Source organism: Podarcis bocagei, assembly GCF_964188305.1.
Source record: "Podarcis bocagei genome assembly, chromosome: 6".
NCBI lineage: Eukaryota > Metazoa > Chordata > Lepidosauria > Squamata > Lacertidae > Podarcis > Podarcis bocagei.
In genome coordinates this window covers 75,515,711-75,539,279 of record NC_138130.1, presented here as the reverse complement: position 1 = coordinate 75,539,279, position 23,569 = coordinate 75,515,711, and the positions used below count along the sequence as shown (strand labels likewise).

Here is a 23,569-nt window from a genome sequence, read left to right as displayed (position 1 = left end):
CTAAGCCAATTTCCCCAGACCATGCTTCGTCCAGGTGTCACACTGCTAGGAACATAGGGAGCTGCCGTACACCCAAGTCAGACCATTCATTCATCTAGCTCTTTTATTTTCAACCCTGACTCCCTAGAGCTTCAGACAGGAGTGTTTCCCAGAAACACCCAGAAACTTGGGACCTTTTGCATGCAAAGCATGTTCTCTCCCATTGAGCTATAGCCTTCCCTACTAGCCCTCAAAATAGAAAGGCACTGGATTTATGTTAGGATTGGGATATAGCAAGTCAAAAAAAAGCTGCAACCTATTAAGGGATACCTGTTGCCCTCAAATTATTATTGGATTACAGCCCACATTAGCCTTGCCTGTTGACCATTCTGGATGGGGTTGATGTGAGTGGAAGTCCAGTGACATATGGAGGGCCACAGGAGGCTTACACCATATAAAAACATCTTAAAACCTTATAAGATAGAAAACAATGCATCTGTAATAATAGCAGCAGTAAAACTTTTTGCTTCTCCTAATCCAATTCTATCAGCCAGCCAGCTCAATAAAAATAGACACCCTCACTAAAAGCAAACATAAATAAAAATGTTTTTAGAGCCTGCTTATATTATAGCGAGGAGAGGCCTTATTTTGCTAAGTATTTTAAAGCATTAATGTTATGAGACCAGTGAAGATCATCATCAACCGACTTGATATTTATGCTGATTTCATAAAATTAATTATGTAACTTGTGAAACTGACATATACTTCAGTAAAAAATATTTTCTTATTTATTATATTTTTGTTCCACCCTTCCTCCATGGAGCTTGGGGAGACAGAAGTACATAGTATATCTCTCCCCCCCTGCCCCCCAAATTCTACCCTCACAATAATCCTGTGATATAGATTAGGTTTAGTTAGTATGTATGACCTGTCTGATGTCATCTAATGAGGTTCATGGCTCACTGTGGATTTGAACCTGGGTCCCTATGATCCTAGTCAACTCAGTACCCAATAGGCAGTGTCCTTACCACCAATGGCAGCATGCATTCCTGCAGTTCCTGCAATTGCAGTAAGTAGTCAGTGGAAAAAGTTTAATTACAATACTTGTTCTTCCCTGATAGCTGCAGGGCTAGATTTAACAAATTACAACATAATAAAAATTTAAAAGTATTTTTTAATCCAATCAGTGGCATTGGTAGAATATTTGTTTGCAGTCAAATAATAATCGGTTTACAACAATACCTGCACTTGCACACCACAGTAGACCATAGCTAATGGCTTAACTGGACGGTAAATACAGAGTCACTCATGCTCCGTTTCTCCTCTGTCACAAGTAGAAGCAACAAATCACGATCCCATGGGTTAGTGATACATGTGAACTGGGGGTTGTATTTTGTTTTGCTCCAGACAATGTACTATAGGAAGTCAAAAACAAACATTGAATTCACATTGTGTTTTTTTCTGGAGCAAAACAAACCATGATCTCTGGTTCATCATAAGTACTAAGACGGGGATCATGCACTTTCTTTCTTTCTTTCTTTCTTTCTTTCTTTCTTTCTTTAAGTGGGAGCCCTCTGCATGTTTTTGGTAAATGAGTGGTTTATGGTAATCTATAATAAACTAAACACAATGAACAAAATAATTCATATCCTGGGACCACGTGGGACCTATTTCTTCTGTGATTGTTGCCCTAGTGCTTTGCTTGTCTCACAGATGAGGTATCCAGTTTGTCTTGTGAGGTTAAGATGTTCTACTCTGCTGAGAAAACCACCTTTCTACCTGCCATGGTTCTAGATTAGCTCTATTGTACTGTCCTAGGAAGCATCAAGGCAGTCAAACCAGCTGCACCCTACCACAACTGGCTGTATTTCCTTATATAAGTAAACAGAGAGATACTGCTACCAGGCTGATCAGCAGCTATGCATTTCTCACCCTTTCTCTGCTGGCCTTCAACTGCCAGATTTGAACTCTTTGCTTATCTTTGGATTTATTTTGTCAGCTAGCTTTGGCAGTGTGCTTCTGACTTACCTGCTCGAAGTACTTGGCCCCTTTCATGCCCAGCCTTTGCCCCACTAGTCTGCTCTGGTTTGATCTTCTCTCTGCACTGACTTGGAGCTCTTGAAGAAATACCAGTCCTGCAAGGGTTAATCAAATACCACTATGCTAAAGCTGTTGTATTTAGAGACAAACTCCCCTTGACCTAGAATAGGTACAGGCAACTGCAGGATTCCAATACATTTAAAACCAGGAATCGGTCAGCAGGAGGTTACATAGAATTTTACATTTCACTAATGTAATGCAATGAATTAAAGCTGCCAATTAAAATCCAAACTAAACCATCAAGTGTGTTTGGAGTTAATCCTTTTTTGCTTTTCCCCAATCACATCTCCAGCACAGTCTGTGGATTGTTTCTGATCTACATCACTGTACATTGAGAATAGCACCCAGTTTTCATTTGGGGTATTTGTTTTGCATAACCTGAAAAGCAAAGCTGTTGCCATGCAAACGGCACAATTTTGGAAGCTCCCATTTACATTAAACCCATTCTTGCTTCTACCTTGGGTTATTCAGAGACACAGTACTGTAGCTGTGCAACAGCTGTAGTACCTGATAGGATGTCAAGCAGTCAAGGTTTTGACAGCATCTTAAATACACAAAGACAGAGCTGCAATCCTCTCTTTGCAAAGTTTATTGATAGCCTCTCTCAGAATGTGACAGAGTAGGGAAAGTTGTTGTAGAACATTTTGGTTCTAACCAGCAGTCACTTCAATGTCATTCTTGATTTCTGTCTGTCTTTATAAAGAACTGTCAGCAACTGTTTTACACCTCAAAAATTGTTTTATTTGCAAGATTTAAAATTTGTAAATTAAATCTGTGGTCACCTAAGAAACTGGTTTACTCTTGCACATGACAGGCAAGAACTCCTATAAGTTCTTCTGGTTCCTGGTACTGAAAAGGATTGGATTTATTTTCAGAGAGAAATATGGATATGTTAGATTATGGTAATTTGGAAAGGGCAGCAAAGCTGCGCCTGTAGATGAAAATGGAGTCTGTGGATAAGAATGTAGGCTGGGCTGTGTTCAAGGAGTCTCTACCTCCTACCTACCTGAAGTTGTGTTTTCTTACTTGCAGAGTGGAGAAACAGTGCATAGGATGTTATTTTCTGTCAAAATTCACAACTACATGGTTCATTATACAGTTGTACCTTGGAAGTGAAACGGAATCCGTTCCGGAAGTCCATTTGACTTCCAAAATGTTCAGAAACCAAAGCACGGCTTCTGATTGGCTGCAGGAAGTTCCTGCAGCCAATCGGAAGCCGCAGAAGCCCTGTCGGATGTTTGGCTTCCAAAAATAGTTTGCAAACCGGAACATTCACCTCCAGGTTTGGGAGCCAAAACGTTCGGTAACTAAGCTGACTTCCAAGGTATGACTGTATTAATTTACCAAGGTACGACTGTATTAATTTATCCTACTCATATTGTTCACCTGTATTGAGTGTCATTGCCCTCAGAATTTCTTCTGCAATACAACATGTTTAAAAAGACACTTCACATAGGTGGCCAGCATTCATTAGACCATGCAGCCAAAACTAGCTGCTTTGTAGGCACATCCAAAGACTGTTTTCTGTTAACTCTTCACTCTGCTGAATATCTGATAGATTTCTGTAAACTATATGACTAGACTACCAGATCAAGCAGCCTTTTGTTCAGTGTAGTTATCCTCTCTATTTGGGTGGATTCTCTTGATTAGTGTATTGCAAAAAAAAAAAAAAAAAAAAAAAAAGGGTAGTGGTGGTTCCATATCCAGATCAAAAATTATTTCTTGTTTGTTGGTGTTTGTTTTAGCAGTGCCGGGGAACTCCTCCCCCCCTTTTCTTTTTTTTACAGTGGCTGGCCTTGTGGGGTGAAGTAGGGTGCTTGAAACGGAACTACAGTTCAAAGGGAGCCATGCAGTAATGAACACGCAATATCAGCATACATGTACCAACATTATAAATTGGTTTTTCTTTCCAAGAAAGCTCATAATTGCCAGTCTTCTTTGAATTTATAGCCCACCTTTTTATCCAAGGAGGTGAATGTGATGTACATGGTTCTTTCTCCGCCTCCTCATTTAATCCCCACAACAACCATATGTCCACTAACAACCCAAATCCAGATCATGGGAAAGATTCTCATGAAACAGAAGGAAACGTGTAAACCCACACATGCAAATACAGTGGTACCTCGGATTAAGTACTTAATTCGTTCCGGAGGTCCGTTCTTAACCTGAAACTGTTCTTAACCTGAAGCACCACTTTAGCTAATGGGGCCTCCCGCTGCTGTCGTGCCGCCGGAGCACAATTTCTGTTCTCATCCTGAAGCAAAGTTCTTAACCTGAAGCACTATTTCTGGGTTAGCAGAGTCTGTAACCTGAAGCGTATGTAACCCAAGGTACCACTGTAATGTGTGGGTGCCCCTTTGTTAGTCTGGAGAGTCAGCAAATTAGTACGCAGGATGTTCCAATGAGGTACCTGACTTCCCCCATATTCCCTCTAATTTTGGGCTGGAGGGTGATGGTTGCTTGCTTTCTTTGCTGTGTCAGATGGAAATATTTAGAGTGTTCACTTGTAATATTTAAACTGCTAGTCTAGAGGAACAGTAACAAATATTTAAAAAGTGATTCGCCAGACTTCTTCCATATTCTGTTATTCTGTCAATGTAAATCTTCAGTATCCAGAGATACACATTCAGATCTCCCGCCTCGCTCACACACACAAATACACACACCAGCCAGCAAAGAGAAATGCGGGTGCAGTTGCAACAAGCGTTATGAATGAAGTCATAGCTCAGGGCTACGATAATAAATTCCATCCTGGAGAAGGAAAGAGGAAGCTGCCAGAGCATCAAGTGAGTGGAAAATAAATGAAACAGTAGCAGTTTGGTCACAGGATATTTTACACCTTTATATTCTTGAAGTGCTGTTTTCATATGGGGGAGACAGGGAACCTAACCTGAAATTATGTTGCATATATCATTTCATTTGACGGCATTATATCTTTCTGGTTTATAAATAAGCAGGAGTTTGCAACACTGGTGCAATATTGTAGGCATGAGTATAGGGATTGTTTGTTACATTTGCATCCCACTCTTCCTCCAGCTCAGAGGGGTGCTTTAGCCTCACAACAACTTTTTCAGTCTCCCTTTTTGTGTCCTCTCCAAGATCTCCTATTTCCTAAAATCTCAGAAATCAGATATAAACAGGTCCCTTTGTAAATCAATAAAATATGTTTCACAAAGAAACATCCCTCATTTATTTTCCTTTTGTTGGGTCTATTTGCTTACTAATTTGCAAAAATTTAGTGAATTGTTACAAATCAGACTCTCAGTCAGCAGTGCGAATTAGCAAGATTGTGTTGTCCATCCAGATTTTGTGAAGAATATTATACTAATGGGAATAACATGATCTGAAGCACATTTATGATTTGTGCCAGAAGCAAGGGTCACAACAGATAATCCAAAGGATTATTCTGTGATATGATGTTATTATTCTCGTCACTGTTTTCTCAAATTGTGTACTCAAATAATAGGTCATGACCCTTTTTATAGATCCTCCACTGAGCCATATTCTATTGCCAATATATGAATAAGTTCCCAAATAAAGTAAATGGGGTAACAGAATTGAGTGACATGTGGTAGGCATGTTAGTAAAGTAAACTGCATGCCACACACCTGCTTTTTTGGCTGTGCCATGCCACAAGTTAGCATTTTGGATGAGCAATTTCCGTTCTGTTGTTTTCTTTCAACACATGGTGTTCAAAACAGTTAATAGAAAACTGTGTCCATTTGCTTATCCCAGAAGTGTATAGTTTCGGCTGATTCTGCCAGATTAACACACACACATACGTGCAGGGGGCATTTTAGTTGAAACTTAGAACTATAACTTCTCCTTTAAAATCAAAATGTAATGTCTGAAAGAAAATAACTATGATTCCATTTAACTTATAATCACATGGCACAAGTTCCCATCTTTTGGAAACAGTAGGGTGTTTTTTTTTAAAAAAAGAAATGTTATTAGTTTATATAGAGATGTCTCTAATAAAAAAATAGCATAATATTCACCTTTTTAAAATAGACCTTTACAATTGCTAAACACTTGGACAAACATGTATTTCAATTTTTCACCAGGCTGCACTTTTTCATTATTCTATTTCAATCAGGGTTTGTTTATATTCTTGACCAGTGGTATGTTTTGCTGTCACTGTCTTTGGCAATCCACAAACAGCTCATTGGCAGACCAACTCTGCATTACAAAGATATCTGCAAATGTGACATGAAGGCTGGTAACATTAACCCCACCATATGGGAATGCCTTGCAGTTTCTGTAGACAGTATACACAAGAGTGAGCAGAGGCAAATGGAGCACAGAGGGAAGAAATAACCATGGTGCACCCTTAGCAGCAATACCAGACACCTTCATCAGGTTTCAGGACTGAACCACTGACCATGGCATCCTTCTAGATGCCTGTGTGGGATGGATATAGAAGGGACTGTATTGCAGTGGTTCTGCTCCTACCAGCATAGCTGAGTACCGAGAGTAGCACTGGGGAATTGCTCTTTGACTCCCTGGGACCTGCGTTATGGTGTTCCACAGGGCACTTTTCTCTCTCTAATGCTATTAAAGATCTATATGAAGCCACTGGGAGCAGTCATTAGTGTTTTGGATACCTTAAGGACTGCCTGAGTTCCTCTACCCAAGCATGATCACTCAGATGATCTAGAGGAGCGCTATTAGTCGTCCCCCATGTTACAGGGGATAAAACTGCATATGTACCAAATCTGTAATTGTGTGCACAATTATGAAGGAGTAAGCTTCACTGAATAACATGGGAGTTACTTCTGAGTAAACAAGTGCTTCCTCTGCATTAAATAGATTTTCCCTGCCATAAGTGTTGTAGAAACCTTGTGCCTAAATTATTGTGCAGCACTTATTCTTGTAGGGGTGTGTGTGTGTGTATTTATCTCCTGCTTTTCTACTAAACATGCCCAAAGCAGCATACACAATCACATCAGTATATTTTAATCTTACTTTTGAGTAAGTCTTGTTTATTTAGGGTTAGTTTATTTAGGTTGGTTTAGTTTTTAATATTTACTGCTGTACAGTGGTACCTCAGGTTACATACGCTTCAGGTTACAGACTCCGCTAACCCAGAAATAGTGCTTCAGGTTAAGAACTTTTCTTCAGGATGAAAACAGAAATTGTGCTCCAACAGCGTGGCGGCAGCAGGAGGCCCCATTAGCTAAAGTGGTGCTTCAGGTTAAGAACAGTTTCAGGTTAAGAACGGACCTCCGGAACAAATTAAGTACTTAACTTGAGGTACCACTGTATTGTTTTTAACACTCGATTGGGAGCTGCCCAGAGTGGCTGGGGAAACTCAGCCAGATGGGCAGGGTATAAATAAATTATTATTATTATTGTTGTTATTATTATTATTATTATTATTATTATTATTATTATTATTATTATTATCAGCCAGCCAAACATTACTGCTTTTCATACCAGTATTAAAAGTGTTCTGCAACATTGCTCTCTATCACATTGGTCCGGCGTGACCACAAAGATCAAGCATCAGGTCAATGGTACACTGAATTCTAATTATGCAGTGGTACCTCGGATTAAGAGCTTAATTCATTCTGGAGGTCCCTTCTTAACCTGAAATTGTTCTTAACCTGAGGTACCACTTTAGTTAATGGGGCCTCCCACTGCTGACGCCCCGCCACCACACAATTTCTGTTCTCATCCTGAAGCAACGTTCTTCACCCGAGGTACTATTTCTGGGTTAGCAGAGTCTGTAACCTGAAGCATCTGTAACCCGAGGTACCACTGTATTGTGAAAATTGCATCATCCATTGGATTGGACTCACTGACTAGTAATGACAGACCTGTGAGGCCTCCCCATGGATCCAAGGAAGTTCTCAGATGCTTTGATTCCAACTAATAAATCCCCTATCATTCTATGCCATATACTTTAAGATAGCATGAGTTGCTTTGTTTTCTAGGTAAGAAAACACAATAGCATTTAAAGCAGGTTCCAGGTGCAGTTATACTTTGATAGCATAGCATGCATTTGTGACCATTAAAGCAAATGATATTTGTGTCTTCAGTATGTTGCTAGTACAATTATTTATCCAGATGAAATTAAAGACCCATACTGGTTCAAATCTAATCATACAGCTAGAAGTTACTGACTGAATGGGTCAGTTTTCGTTTAATTGTGCCCTTATTGAATGTATTGTTGATTTACTGCGTAGGTTTTGCGTTGGATACTTACTCGTGCTTAGAGCTGAGTTAGGCATGATTAACAAGTCACATTGATTTCAGTAAGTCAACTCTAGGCATAATGAAGTCTGGATGTAGACCTTTGTTTTTATGTACAAGGCTATTTTTGTCATGTCATCACTATGGTGAGATTTTTCCTGCTACTATTTTTTTAGTATGTTAGAACCAAACATTTGAACAACCTATTTCATATATAGACAACTCCCGATTTGTGCAGGGGTTGCACCCAGGTCATCTCACACAACAGCGGAGCTTGCATAAGCCTGCCTTCCAGGGAGCCATGATGTTCGCATGCATGGTCATGGATCAATTGAACGCGTGTAAATCAGTCGTTGTCTGTATTTCTGTGATTTCCCAAGTTTCAAAGCAGGCAGATGAAAAGCCTGTCTAAACAAAATTGCAGAAGACCTGTAGAGAGGGAAGTAATGGCACCTCCTATTGGAAGAGAATTCCACAATTTAGGGCCATAGAGAAGGCTCTCTAATGTGTCTCTAATAGTCTTGCTTCATCCATAGCTGGCAGGCAAAGAAGAACCTCTCCACCAGATTTAAGAGGGTGGCACAATGGTATGGAAAGAAATGGCCCTAAAGGCAGACAGGTCCCAGGCCAGGTTTCGCCTCTCTGTTTGCAAGATGTTGCCAAATACATCACTGGTGTAATTGTATTAACAATGAATTATTTTGGTCATTTGTTTTTGAATATGCAACACACACACACCCTTTCTGTGAGAACTTACATTACAATTTCAAGCCCCCACTGTAATTTCTCTCTGAGATGAGCTGTGGTGTGAAGTGTTCAGCTGAAGGACTGTTTTGCTTTGTTGCAGCACCTGCTTTTCTTCATGAATATCCACTCCCCTTTTCAGATTGCCTATTGAAAGATACCAAATTAAGTATTGTTTTAAAGAATGCCTTTCATACATATATATATATATATTGGGGGGGGAATGATGGTGTCCAACAGTCTAAATTGGTAATGACAAACCATGCAAAATAAATTATTTACTCCATTCTTCCTTCTGTTTTTAAGACTGTGTTCTCGATACTGTGCTATAGCATACAGTAGTAAAGTTTAATCAGCAGGAGGTGACAAAAGCTAACACATCTACTAACTGAACAAGGAAAAGAAAAACAAGAAAAACAGTCCCAGTTTTGCTGCCTGGGAAATTTATGTACCTAGAAAATCAAAAATCAACATACAACTACATGTTAATCTGCAGTTAGGATACTTAGTCCAAGTTTTGGCAAAGAAGGACAGGAGGTATAGCTGGTTTTGACCTTTTCTACATTCATATCCCATGTTTCCTCCAACAGCCTCACCAGCAGTGTAGATGGGTTTTTCAAGACACCTTCCCATCCATGTACCGGCTAAGCACAAATCTGCTCAGTTTCAGAGATGGAATTACTTTAGCTACCTTTGGACTATTTCCTGAGGCTTGTGAGCTAGAAACTATTCATTTAATATATTATTATAATTATATAAGGTATATGTGTGGCATCGTTCATACAAATATAACTCAGGAAGATTCACAATAAGATATTACAATAACGCAGAATTGTTTAAGGCGATCTCATAGGTAAACTGATCCCAAGTCATTGGGCTTTATATACTGATAGTAACTTGAAACTTGAAACTGGCCCAGTAGCACATTAGCAGCCAGTGCAGATCTCTGAGCACAGGTTTTATATGCTGACAAGTTCTCATACCTGTCAGCAATTGTGCTGCAGCATTTTGCACCATCTGCAGCTTCTGGATCAAATATGAGGTAAGCACATTGGTTAGTAATCCAGTCTTGAAGTAACCAAAACATGAACTAGTGCAGCAAGGTTTTCCCGGTGTGGCAAGGTTTTTGTAGCCACTTAGGCAACCTGAGCCTCCAATGAGAGAGCTGAATCCAGAAGCCCCTCAAAAGTGTGAACCTGTTTCTTCAGGGCGATTGCAAACCCATTGAGGGTAGGCAGCTGACTAATTTCCCAGCACAGGAACTACTCACCCACAGTGCCTTCATCTTGACAAGATACAAGCTCAGTTTGTCCCCCCGCCCCCATCCATTTCACTAAATGTATGTTGAAGATGCACAATATAAATTATGTAAATAAATAAACCAATTGTGAAGTATGGCATGCTTCAAAGGCATCACCAAGATGCACTGTACTTTTAGTTTTAATGTATGTGCTGCAGCAACCATACTCGAAATCCTCAGAAGCTGTATGATAATGCATAGGTGGCAGACACTGTTGGCACAAACACACACTCGAAGGCTATGAACTAGGAGAAGACGCCAATAAAGAAATCAGGGTTTTTGCAGTCACCTGGGGAATGAGCTCATTAAACACTGATGACAAATGAGTCAGACTGGGGTTGGGGGAAGATGAGATCCACACATCACTATTGCTATTGTGGCAGGCATATTGATTTTTCTGGACTCAACGATGCTACATACTTGTGGGTGTGGATGTGTGAGGGAGCTTGTTTTCATTCAGGATCCACTATAAAGTTTCTGCACAGCTATTGGTCACGACACCTTCAGCATCATTTTCCATTTTTTCACATTCTAGCTGAGAGACCAATTAGCACCATTTTTGATCTAACACAATTTTACGGGGATTTTGTCTGCATCCGTGTTGGTCTGTCCAGGGATTGTTCATGAGAATGAACATTGATGAGGCCCAAACCATTTATTAAGATATTACTGAATTTGTATCCCACTCTTGGTGAAAATCTAAGGTGATATAGTGCTGGATCTACGCTAGCAGTCCTTTATAATGATGGCTGGTAGTAGTGGAACACAAATAGTGTAAGTAAGCAGACAGTTTTCGAGAAGATATCAGCCAAGCTCTCATGAGTTCATAGTTACAAGCAATATGAGAGAACCACCATTCATACCTATCCTACAAAAGGATGATTGGTCTACATTGGGTTAGGACAGGGGTCAGCAAATATTTTCAGCAGGGGGCCAGTCCACTTTCCCTCAGACCTTGTGGGGGTCTGGACTATATTTTGGAAGAAAAGAAGAACGAATTCCTATGCCCCACAAATAACCCAGAGATGCATTTTAAATAAAGGACACAATCTACTCATGTAAAAAGACCAGGCAGGACCCACAAATAACCCAAAGATGCATTTTAAATAAAAGGACACACTCTGCTCATGTAAAAGCACGCTGATTCCCGTACCGTCCGCGGGCTGGGAAACACCGTTACCTTCCCCCTATAAAGCGGTACCTATTTTTCTACTTGCACTTAGGGGTTCTTTCGAACTGCTAGGGCAGGAGCTGGGACCGAACGATGGGAGCTCACCCCGCCGCGGGGATTTGAACCGCCGACCATATGATCAGCAAGTCCTAGGCTCTGTGGTTTTACCCACAGCGCCACCCACGTCCCCAAAAACAGTAAAGTATGGCGACATAAATCCTAATTCTTGCAGTATGCCACAGAAGTGCTTGCTTTAGCACTTGTCTAATACTTAAGAGGATAGTGTGGGTCACACCTAACTCGAGATATGTTAGCTGTTTCTGTCATTCATGCAAGCACATTGACACAGTGGACCTCAACGGTGCTGAAATATGTGGTTCACAATCCTCTACACTTGCGGTAGTCATCATATAACATAAGTTAACTATATGTTAAGTTTATAAAAACCAAGGCCACTTCATGACATGCTGGACATGTTTCTCAGATGTCTTTCAGATTTACAAATGACTGGTTTGCTGCTGCAGCCTGGATTGAAGTTGTTTACAGCTTCGTGCTAAGTAGAAAGTTCAAATCAATTGTTGTCCATTAGAGTTAGGTATAACTGATGGAATATTCCCAGAGGAGCACTGTAAATGTATCAAGACGTCTTCCCCCATTATAGAAATGGGAAGGTATGGTGAATTACTTACCTTCTCTTTTACACTTAATGTCTCTGAAGTGCTGCTGGGCAGAAAAAGCTTATGTCGTCTCACTGGGATTTACGAGAGTTCAGTATGGTAGTGTGGGCTGTGGAAATCCAGAAAAGCTCCAAGTCTACATCTATTTCAGCCTTGTTCAGAGTTAGGGCAAAGTGCAGAAGATGGAAAATCACTGCTTAACAACCGGCAGTGGATTCAAAATTCAAATAAAATATAACCAGCCCTAACCCAAGCACTCTATTTAAAGAAGTTCTTATAACAATAACTTGTCTCAGAAATCTGAACATTGAAAAATGTATATACACAGTGATATTCAAATTTGAATACAAAAGTATTGCCACTCATAGTAAACATGCTAACACATCAGATACACTTAGACTAACATTCTTTCATCAAATCCTATTTTTATTTGACTTGTACAAACATGCAGAGTAATAATTTCTTCCCCAAGTGACCGTTGTTTTCATCACAGCATTTCTATGCATTTTAATTTTTTTAAAACAAATAATGTATTTTACTTCATAATTTTTCGTTGGATTCACTATTATAAACATTATTATGTACATTTTTTCCCTTGGTGACTTTGCAATCTACTAGGGAAAGACTGTAAAATGGGCAAAAAACAGAGAACTGTGGTTTCCTTTATGTAGAGCTTTCTTTCTCTTCATCCTTGATTTATATCCAGCACAGCCAACACTTAAAATATTGTTAAACTACAGCTGCTATCACTTCTGACCATTGCTCATGCCAGCTGGGGCACAAGCAAATAAACATTCATAGATTTTTGCAAACAAAAGAGAAGCTCCTTATAACAGGAGAAAGAATGGTGGGCAGAGTTAAAGTGAGTGATGTGTAGGGAAGTTCACTGAGAATTAAAAAGGCTGGTGATCAGGACAGCTGGTGAAACCTCCCAGGGACTGCTTGTTGGCTTCACATTGGCATCTGGTTGAACACTGAGAGAACAGGGTGATGAACTAGATGTGCCTTTGGTCTGATCCTGCAAGACTCCTCTTTTGTTCTTAAAGGGGGAGTCAGGTATGTTGGGTCAATTTATGAAACAGAGACATTTTTCCTCTTCACTGAATGACTGCATGTTCTTAGTTGTTCTGATCCACGGTTGTAGGTTCAAATGCTTGATGAGTTCTGCTATGGGTAGATGCCAGGCAAATATATGCCTCAACCCATGTTTTACTATCTCTTACAGCACAATCCGAACCATGTCTACTCAAAAGTAAGTTCTGTTGAATTCAGTGGTGCTTATTTCCAGAAGAGTGGTGTTAGGATTGTAGCCTTACTCTTTTTATTGAAAATCTAGGCTACCTTATACAGCCTCCCACCTTTGGGCCTAGCTGTAAGGTTTCTAATACAGTGGTACCTTGGGTTAAGTACTTAATTCATTCCGGAGGTCCGTTCTTAACCTGAAACCGTTATTAACCTGAAGCACCACTTTAGCTAATGGGGCCTCCTGCTGCTGCTGCGCCGCTGGAGCACAATTTTTGTTCTCATCCTAAAGCAAAGTTCTTAACCTGAAGCACTATTTCTGGGTTAGCGGAGTCTGTAACCTGAAGCGTATGTAACCTGAAGCGTATGTAACCCGAGGTACTACTGTACATAGCTTTTTATCACACGAAGAGGGGATCCATCCCCACTCTGAATAGTTATAGTTAACTCAGCATATCAGAAGATTTCTGAGGTAAAATGGAAGGAGGAAATATGGAAAATTAATGTCATCCATCTTTGTGGAGCAAAATTAATGTGGTCCCTGCAGGCGAAAAATGATACTTCCTCTATCAAATGGTGACATTTTAGTTGGATGTACAGATCACCCATCTCCATCAGAAAACAGAAGACAATATATAATATGCAGAGAATTACAGACAGTCTGGACTACTAGTTTGGAAATACAGTGGTGCCTCGCAAGACGAAAAGAATCCGTTCTGTGATTCTCTTCGTCTAGCGGTTTTTTCGTCTTGCAAAGCAAGCCCATTGACGGATTAGCGGATTAGCACTATTAGCGCTATTAGCGGCTTTTAGTGGCTTTTAGCGGCTTATCTGCTGATCGGATCAGCTGATAAGCGGCTTAGCAGTTTAGAAAAAGGGGGGGAGGGGAAAAAACCAGCAGGAACTTGCAAGACATTGTCGTCTTGCGAAGCAAGCCCATAGGAGATTCGTTTTGCGAAGCACCTCCAAAACGGAAAACTCTTTCGTCTAGCGGGTTTTCCATCTTGCGAGGCATTCGTCTTGCGGGGCACCACTGTACCGTGGTTAGATTTCCTCAAGATTCACTATGGTCAAAAACCCTATCTTCAGAAGAATGGCTATGGACTGAGCTCCAGGTGCTGAAGTAGAGAAGCTGCAACAATAAGGCAGGTATCTTATTCAGTGGGGTGACTTTCCTTACTATGTAATATTGGACAATGCCATATGTATAGAAACTTGACAGAATGTCAAAAAATGGAAATAGTTATTAAATTGCACATTGGAAAACAATGAACCTAGAATTGTGGGGTTTTTTTTAATTACAACAAGGAAATTTGGGATGGGATACAAATCTTAATTGCTTATCAATTTAATAAACTATGATTATGGCACAGGTCAGATGTTATTTGGCAGAATTTTAATAAAATTTTATGGATACCCCAATTAAAGTCTCTGCCATGTAGAGAGAAAAGCTATCTTAAAAAACATCCTAGACATGCCGCCAGATTTTTTGCAGATTCATTCAGAAGTAAATGCCACTGAGTTCAGTGGACTTTAGGCCTCAATCCTATACATTCTTCCACCAAACGCAATGCATTTTTCTTAGGACTGTGCAGTTAATGTGTTAATTAGATTTCATGACACATTCAAAGCCAACTTGAGTTCAGAATGTTCTCCCTTAGTGTTGATATTTGATAACAGACTTACAGGTTTATTTTGGTAGCTTTGTTAAATGGAAAGTCGCAGATATGACGGGATGTTAACATTTATCCTATGTTTACATCTTTTACCGTTTACAAACATGATTGGACTAAAAAGGAAAAGATTTATATTCTGTGTACAGAACATACAGATTTACTCACTAGTATGTGTATGTAAGGGTTAAACCACAGAGCCTAGGACTTGCCAATCAGAAGCTCACCGGTTCGAATCCCCACGATGGGGTGAGCTTGTGTTGCTGAGTCCCTGCTCCTGCCAACTTAGCAGTTCGAAAGCACGTCAAAGTGCAAGTACATAAATAGGTACTGCTCTGGCAGGAAGGTAAACGGCGTTTCCGTGCGCTGCTCTGGTTCACCAGAAGCGGCTTAGTCATGCTGGCCACATGACCCGGAAGCTGTACGCCAGCTCCCTCAGCCAATAAAGCGAGATGAGCGCCGCAACTCCAGAGTCGGCCATGACTGGACCTAATGGTCAGGGGTCCCTTTCCCTTTATGCGTATGTAAACATTATATGCATGCTAGATAAAGTCATGTTCCTTTAAATATAATAATATGCTCTATCTAAGTATATGCATTCCATTCTAGCAAGATGTAAATAGGAATAAGTATCTGGTATGTTTGTTTCATGTGTATGCTGCCTCATAACACAGAGTTCTCTGGGCTGCTAAAAGATTACCAATGAAAACAGTTGAAATGCAAGTAAAACATCAAGACATTAAAAGAGAATGGAAGTACTACAGTATGTAAATAGAACAAAGCAGAATTCATCACATGCCCCAAATTAAGAAAAGACCACAAATGTCTTCACAAAGATGACACAAGAAAGTCCCTAGGAAGGCTATTCCATAACCAGGGTGTGACTTTTGTGGGTGGCTGCCTACCTCAGTTTATTCAGTGGAGGAACCTTGAGCAGGGTCTCCAAAGAGGATATTGGGAGTAGGTGCTTTTGGGTGCTTATGTATACTTGAATAGACACATGCCATACACTGAACATAATTTTTCATGTATCTGTATCAACATTACAGAAATGTAGATGAGTGTGATCTTTATGGTTATCTGTCCAGTTATGCCAATAAAGCACAGACATATTTCCGAAAGAGAAGAAAGGCTTAGAAACCAACTGGTGTATTGTGGCATCAGCTTCTCTGGGTTAAACAGCCAATGAAAGTTTTGGGAAATTACAGCTGACATTTTGAGAGCTATGAGTGAGTGTGACTGCAGAGAAATGCCCAAGAGATTGTTGTTGAAGAGTTCCCATGTGTGTGCCTAAACATATTGTATTCATGCTACAGTTTGTCAATTTCCTCCTCTCAGTAGTGCAGCCATGAACATACCCTGGGCACTGTAAATGGTAGAGCTTTTGCAATACTAAACTTTTCTATCCAGATTCACATTCACTGTTCAAAATATGGCAACCCTATGTCAGCACTGGCAGCTGATAGCTACTGGTAGTGGGATGTGCATGTAGGACCTCTGAATTTTGGAGGTGGTGGTGTTTCTGTGTTTTTGTTTCTCATCAGCTCAGCCCTCTGTGTGTTTTCCTTTGGATTTTGGCCTTTATTTCTGTCAGAAGGAGATAAAGGAGAAGAATGTACTTCGACTGAACATTATATGTACTAGGTAGTCATTCACTTTGTTGGAAGATGGGAATAGACCTAGTCTAGTACTGTGAAATTTCTCGGTGAAAATTGTTGAGTTGGAAGGGACCTTGAGGATCATCTAGTCCAGCCTTTCTCAACCTTGGGTCCCCAGATGTTGTTGAACTACAACTCCCATCATCCCTAGCTAGAAAGGCCAGAGCTCAGGGATGATGGGAGTTGTAGTCCCACAACATCTGGTGACCCAAGGTTGAGAAACACTGGTCTAGTCTAACCCCCTGCAATGCAGGAATATACAGCTGTCCCATACAGGGATCGAACCTGCAACCTTGGTATTATCAGTGCCATCCTCTAAGCGACTGAGCTATCTCCCACCCTTCATCCAAAGATCTCAGGGTGGCTCACAAGAATCAGGGCTGGACGGAGCTGTAGCCCTGGAGGGCATCTTGTTAGCTTCTGCCTTTGGAAATGAATGTATACGTCATTCAGGCCTTTAGAGGTTAAAAACAGCACTTGGTATTATGTTACTGTTGGTTTTGGATTACTTCAAAAATCCTATTTTCATTTTCAATATATCTTTAACTCAAAATCAACTTACCATCCAATTGAGTTCACGCAGATGATGCTCTTACCCCAGAGTACTCTGCTGGGTGATAAAGTCAGTTTGATGCATTGCTGAAATACAACTGTGAAATAGCTCTATCAGCATGTTTCAAGCAGCTGTGGTCCCTCCAACTGCAAGCAGCAAGTCTCATTGAAAACATGAGATAAGAAGGACAGTTTCACTGTCTTGTGGAAGGTAGAAAAGCCCTGTTGCACTGCCAGAGGGAGGGAAAGCCTGTGTGGTTATGGGCCAAGACTGAAGCATTGCTATAAATGAACTATTGTGAGCATCAGGACAAATTGCTCTGGTTTGCCTCGGATAGATATACTGTACGTGCAGTTTATCAGGCAACACTGTCTCTGTATGCAAAATATCTTTCCCATGAGACCTTGCAAAAAGAAAAGAAAAAATCAAGTCTTTCTAAGTGCAGTAATTGTGAGCTACTGAGCTATGTAAACTAAAACTTCCCATAAATTCACCAATAAACTAAAGACTGTGCCTCTATTGTCTGCCTTTTAGCAGATTGTTATACACCACAATTCCCTAAGAGGTCTATGCAGTATAGACCCTGCTTTATAGCTTCACAGAGATAGATAGTCGTGTTCACAATTAGCACTTCATGTATGCTAATCAGCCTGCTTAACACTGTCCAATTCTAGAACAATGAATCAATGTTCACAAACAGAATGGTACGGAACAAGTGATGAGAGTGCCTTTAAGGATCAGAGCAGATAGCAGCCAGGAAGCATCAGGTCTGCTGAAGTGATAGTCTCCTAAAATCTAACAATAATATATTGATAGTGCCCTGCACCCCACCCCAGTCCTATCTGTTATTTGACAGTCTGAATCTGGATCCCTCTATAAGATTTAGTCCATAAAATGCATAACACATTGCAGGTGTAATGTAATAAAAAATCTTCGGATGAAGAACACATTATTGCATTTATGTCTTTCCTTTCCGGCAGGTGGCTCATGGCAACCTACTGGTTCTTCCCTTCCTGATTTTATCATCGCAATAATCCTGTAAGGTAGGTTAGGCATAGATAGATGGGAATTTGAACCTGTCTACCTAGTCCTAGTCAAACACTCCAGTCACTATACCAAACTGGTGCTTGAGGAACAGCAGGAAGGTTAATCAGGTGGAAAGAAGTCTAGTTGTAAATCCCAGTAAGGAGTAGATAACACACTTCCCATACTCATTTTAGAAGAGATGTCCTTTTTGTGTTTTCAGATTTTTTTGGGCACCAGTTTTGTCTTGCTGGTCTGGCAGCTGAAAAGAGGAAATGAAGTGGATGGGGGGAGTCTCTGGGCTAACCATGATCAGCAGTCACACTGTAAATGTCTATCCAATCAAGGAGGGCACAACAACTGCAGAGGTCTCACTTTGCTCTGCAAATTGTGGCGTCTCGGTGCTTACAGGCAGCGTGCTTTCTGTCAATCAGTCTGTGACAGATAACACTTGGCTCCACGAGTACTTAATTCCCTCCATGCTCAGTGTGAACTGAACAGAGTAGAAAATCAGTGTCAAGTAAAGGTGAGAAAGCGGGACGGAGAATTTATCCTAATAAATGAAAAGCTAGATGTAAACATAAACACTCTGGCCAAATGCTTAGAAGTTGCAGTGATGTGGTGTGACATGGAAGAGCCTGTGATTGACTTAAAGACTGACATAAATAAAATGACATGATAAAAAAATTACAGTGAGAGGATATTCTTGTAAGGAAAACAAGTCTGACCCTGGAAAACCAGAATGGAATTAAGTTTTGAAACAATATAAGAATGAACAAGAGAAATAATATGCCTATGCTGACTACTGATAAAGCATCCTGGTGGAGTAGAATTGGAGAAAGGAAAAAGACTTGACTTGGTGCAGTTTTGCAAGCAAAGGAAAGGCAGGCTTGGTGCCATGATGTGTTCCCTGTCCATAAACACATCCCAAAGGGTGTGTGATCTACCTCTGATGTAGATCCAACCATGTGTGCAACTGCAAAGATGTGACAGGAGGTAGGGTTAGTACAGAGGCGGACTTAGGACAGTGCGACTGGTTCACTTGTACTGGGCGCCAAGCTGAGAGGGTGCCACAGGGGGCACTCCAATAATGATAAAGAACGGAAGGCGAGAGGCGGGGTGTGTGTGTCTGAATTTGGCATCCCACAGGGTGCTGCTGAAATTCTAAAGCCAAAAGTCTGCCTCTGGTTTGTAGGTAAACTTCAGAAGATGAACAGCAACAGTGGGGAATGGCAGGGAATCTGTTGAAGGTTCTTGCTGTTCTAGGAAACCTTTACACCAGAAGAAAATTACTTAGCCTCTGTTAATCAAGGAGAGAGCTCAGGCAATGGTATAGCCAAGCATTTTTCAGGGGGAAGAACAATTTATTTAACAGTCTAGAATTGTATTGGCATAAAGTGGCACTACTGCATGTGCCACATAATGCCTGTTCCGCTTATGTTTTAACGTATGGTTTTGAATTTTTCTTGGTTTTATTATTTTATCTTTTTGTAAACCACTTTGAGGAGGGGTTTTTTTTTGTACAATCAAGCGGTGTATATGTTTTATTAAATAAATAAATGAGGTTTTTAATGAGAAACTGGCAAGGGCAGGAGGTAAGTAAGCATGGTGGTTTGCATCTGTCTAGAAATAATCCGCAGAAGCTCCTTGGAAAGAAATCACTATATGCATGTACATCTGCATAAGAAAGTGGAAGCTGTGAACATGGTTGCATATGTCACTTGCTACGGATTTATGTGCAAAAATAAATAAAAACTAAGCTTGAGCAGTTTTGGTTGGAGCCTACAACATGTAGACATGCTTCTATATTTACCTATACCTTCTTACCTACTCTTAAGAGCCTTATCCTATGAGCTGCTACAGTAACAATAATTCATAGAATCAGGTAGTAGTTCCTCATGGAGACATATTCTTTCCTATTAGGATTATTTATTAGATTTCTTACCCACCCTTCACCATAAGGTCCCAGGATGGCTTATAACCTTGCCAATATGCAATATTATGACTGGTTAAAATGGTTCACAATTTGCTAGTACCAATGCTTGTACACAAGCAACCATTGGGGCCACTGTGTCAAAACTCTTCCTCACCCTTCCTGGCACAACTGTGCTGGCGTAAATTCCTCTGATGAGGGCAGGCACAGCTAGGAGTCTTCATCCAAAGCATGTCTGGGTGTTGTGCATTTTATATACTGAGAGGTTCTCCAGGTTTTCATTTCAAAGCATGCACCCACCACATTGCAGTATTCGCAGGATAGTTCTGCAAGTTCCAGTGCAAATGCAGTAAGTCTTCATGTAATGATGTGGGTTTGGAGAGAGCGCTACTGCAAGATGGGTGGCTTTGTTGGGCGGTACAAGAGACTACTAAAACTAGTTCTCCTTTTTTGTAAAAAGGTTGGCTCTGATCACAAGAAATTCAGTGTGTAGCCCGCAAAGAGCAGATTTGTATGGGAGTTGTAGCTACTAGTCTCAAGGCAACATCTAAAAAAGTCCATTGTCAGCTTTCCTTCAGTACAAAGGCCAGCTAAATTATCAAGACAAACTCTGAAGACTGCAGGCTTGAAACTGGGCCTTCAGATTAATCTGTTTTGGCTCCTGTGCAAATTCCCTCTTTGAAAAACGGAGCATTAGTACTTGGGTCACAACATGGCATGAACAGCGATAGGTGGGTTGGGACTTGTCCCTTGAAATCAATGATGTTATATGGAGACTGTTCAGTAGGTGCTAGGCGAAAGTACATTTTATACACCTTTGCCAAATCAGATTGGCCTTAAGGCTGGTAAAAGAATAGCAGTTTCACAACAATGAATTGCTGGGGAAATGTGCTACCTTTTGAAAATGTGATATCTTTAGAAGTATTTCCTTAAGAGAAGGCATTTAGGTCTGGCACACAAAATGAAGAACCATTGTGCTATAAACTAGAAAGGCCGTAAGTGGTTTGCCTTGGTTTTAAAATGACAAAACAGCAGAGCTTTATGACCTTTCCTTACTTAGCATGGTTACATCAGTACAAACTATTTTTCTTAAGTTAATCCATAGGATCGGGCATTCTGTGTGGTTTCTTTGCATTGGTCGTCACTGTTTTATGTTGTGACTCAAATGTTAGTGTTTTTCTTATGAAAGAGTGAGTCAGGAGTTGAATCCAACAGCAAAGTTTTTATGCTGAGGGTCTTCAGAGTTTGCCTTGCTTTTTTGGCTGAATTCTGTTAAGATAAAACTTATTTGCACTCTGCCTTAAGACTAATAGTATAGCAGAAAAGTTAACTTCCTACATGCAGTGGCGGAGGAAGCCGCTCAGGTGCCTGGGGCAGTGCGCCTGGGGGGGTGCGAGTTGCCCACAGGGGTGGGGCACACCATGGGGCCTCCAGAGTCTGCCTGCCTCCTCCCACTCAGCCGCCCTACAGTTGGAGGGGAGGCAGAGGGCGGACCATTCGGGCAGCGCAGAACCTGCATGCGCACAAGCCACTGTGTCTCTCCCAGGAGAGACGTGTGGCTTGGGCACGCTGCACGCCCCGTGGTGAGTGCCGCCCAGCATTTTGCCACCCCCCATCAGTGGTGACACCTGGGGCAGTCCACACCCACCGCACCCCCCTTCCTCTGCCCCTGCCTACATGACCTTCCAGGTAAAACTTCTGTAATTATGAAACTACACTCCTCATTCTGCCAAAATATTTTGGATATTCTGCCATTCCTCATTCTGCCAAGATATATAGGTCTAGCACTAAACAAGATACACTTCTATACAGATTTGAAATATATTGATGTATCATGCTGAATATATATATCTCACTCATAATATAATCAGCTAAATGTCCATGATCCCATTTATCTACCTGTGTGTTTTCCCCTCTCCCAACCTATTCTCTTCCCTTTAGAGACCCTGCAAAGATTCTCTCCGCATATAGAAGTGTACCCAGAGTGATACCCAACTGCATGACTATAATAATTTACATCTTCCATTTTTGCCCAAGTGATTTGCGGTGGTTCCGTTCCTACTTGGATGGATGTTTCCAGAAGGTGATGCTTCGGGAGTGTTCTTCAACCCCGGGGAGCCTTCAATGTGGGCTTCCTCAGGGTTCCATTTTGCTCCCTATGCTGTTTAACAGCTACATGAAACTGCTGAGTGAAGTTATCCAGCGTTTTCAATAATATGCTGATGACACACAGCTCTACTTCTTTAGTGTGGCATGGACATGCTGGACCATTCTCTCGCCTCGATAATGGACTGAATGAGAGCCAACAAACTGAAGTTCAATACAGATAAGATGGAGGCACTGTTAGTGGGCAGTTCCCTAGACTGGATGGATGGGAATTTGCCTGCTCTTGATGGTGTTACACTCATTCTGAAGGAGTGGGTACGCAGTTTTGGGGTACTTCTAGAGCCTTTGCTGTCACTTGAGACTCAGGTGGCCTCAGTGGTGTGTGGTGGCTTTCATCAACTTCGGCTGGTGGCCCATCTGTGGCCCTATAGCCTTACTTCTGTTGTCTATGCTCTGGTAACCTCTAGGTTAGATTACTGCAGCATGTTATACAATGGACTGAATCTGAAGATGGTTGGGAAACTGCAGCTGGTGCAGAATTCAGTGGCCAGGTTGCTTACTGGGGCAAGGCAGTTTGAGCATATAACACCAATCCTGGCCTGACTGCACTGGCTGCCAATGAGTTTCCAGACCCAATTCAAAGTGCTGGTTTTGACCTATAAAGTTTTACATGGTTCAGAACTGCAATACCTCAAGGACCCCCCTCTCCCCAAATGAACCATCCCAGACCCTGTAATCAACATCTGCTCTCCTTTTCTGCCTCCTCCACGAGAGGTCTGAAGAGTGGCATCATGAGAATGAGCCTTTGTATTAGTAATATTATGTTGTGATCCTCCCTGTGATCTTTGGATGAAGGGCAGTATACAGATTAAATAAATAAATAAAGTTTTATGTGACTACTAGCAGGAAGTGCCCCAAACTGCCCAGGAATTTTTTAAGAAACCAAACAATATTGTGATTGTATAATTGTATGAGTTTGGGCCTGTCATACCATTCCATAAAAATTAGGTGAATTCAAACCAAAGTCACATTTCGGTTCAGCATCTTGAATCAAAATGGTGCCTGGCATCCAAATGTCAACAAAAACTGACCCCAACACAGGAACCCTTGTGCCAGGCTTGGTGATGATATCTCAAAAGGCAGCTGGATCTATGCCAAAAAGCAGGCTAAGTCACACCAAAGTGATGTTTCAGTTCAGGGTCTTGATTCAATGTC

The 23,569-nt window shown here is 41.0% G+C and overlaps 1 protein-coding gene across 19 annotated transcripts in view; it reads left to right on the top strand.

Moving 5' to 3' along the window:
• Positions 1-23,569, top strand: part of ZBTB20 (zinc finger and BTB domain containing 20) — a 487,687-nt gene that overhangs the window by 407,373 nt on the left and 56,745 nt on the right. The gene's annotated exons all lie outside the window — the stretch shown is intronic.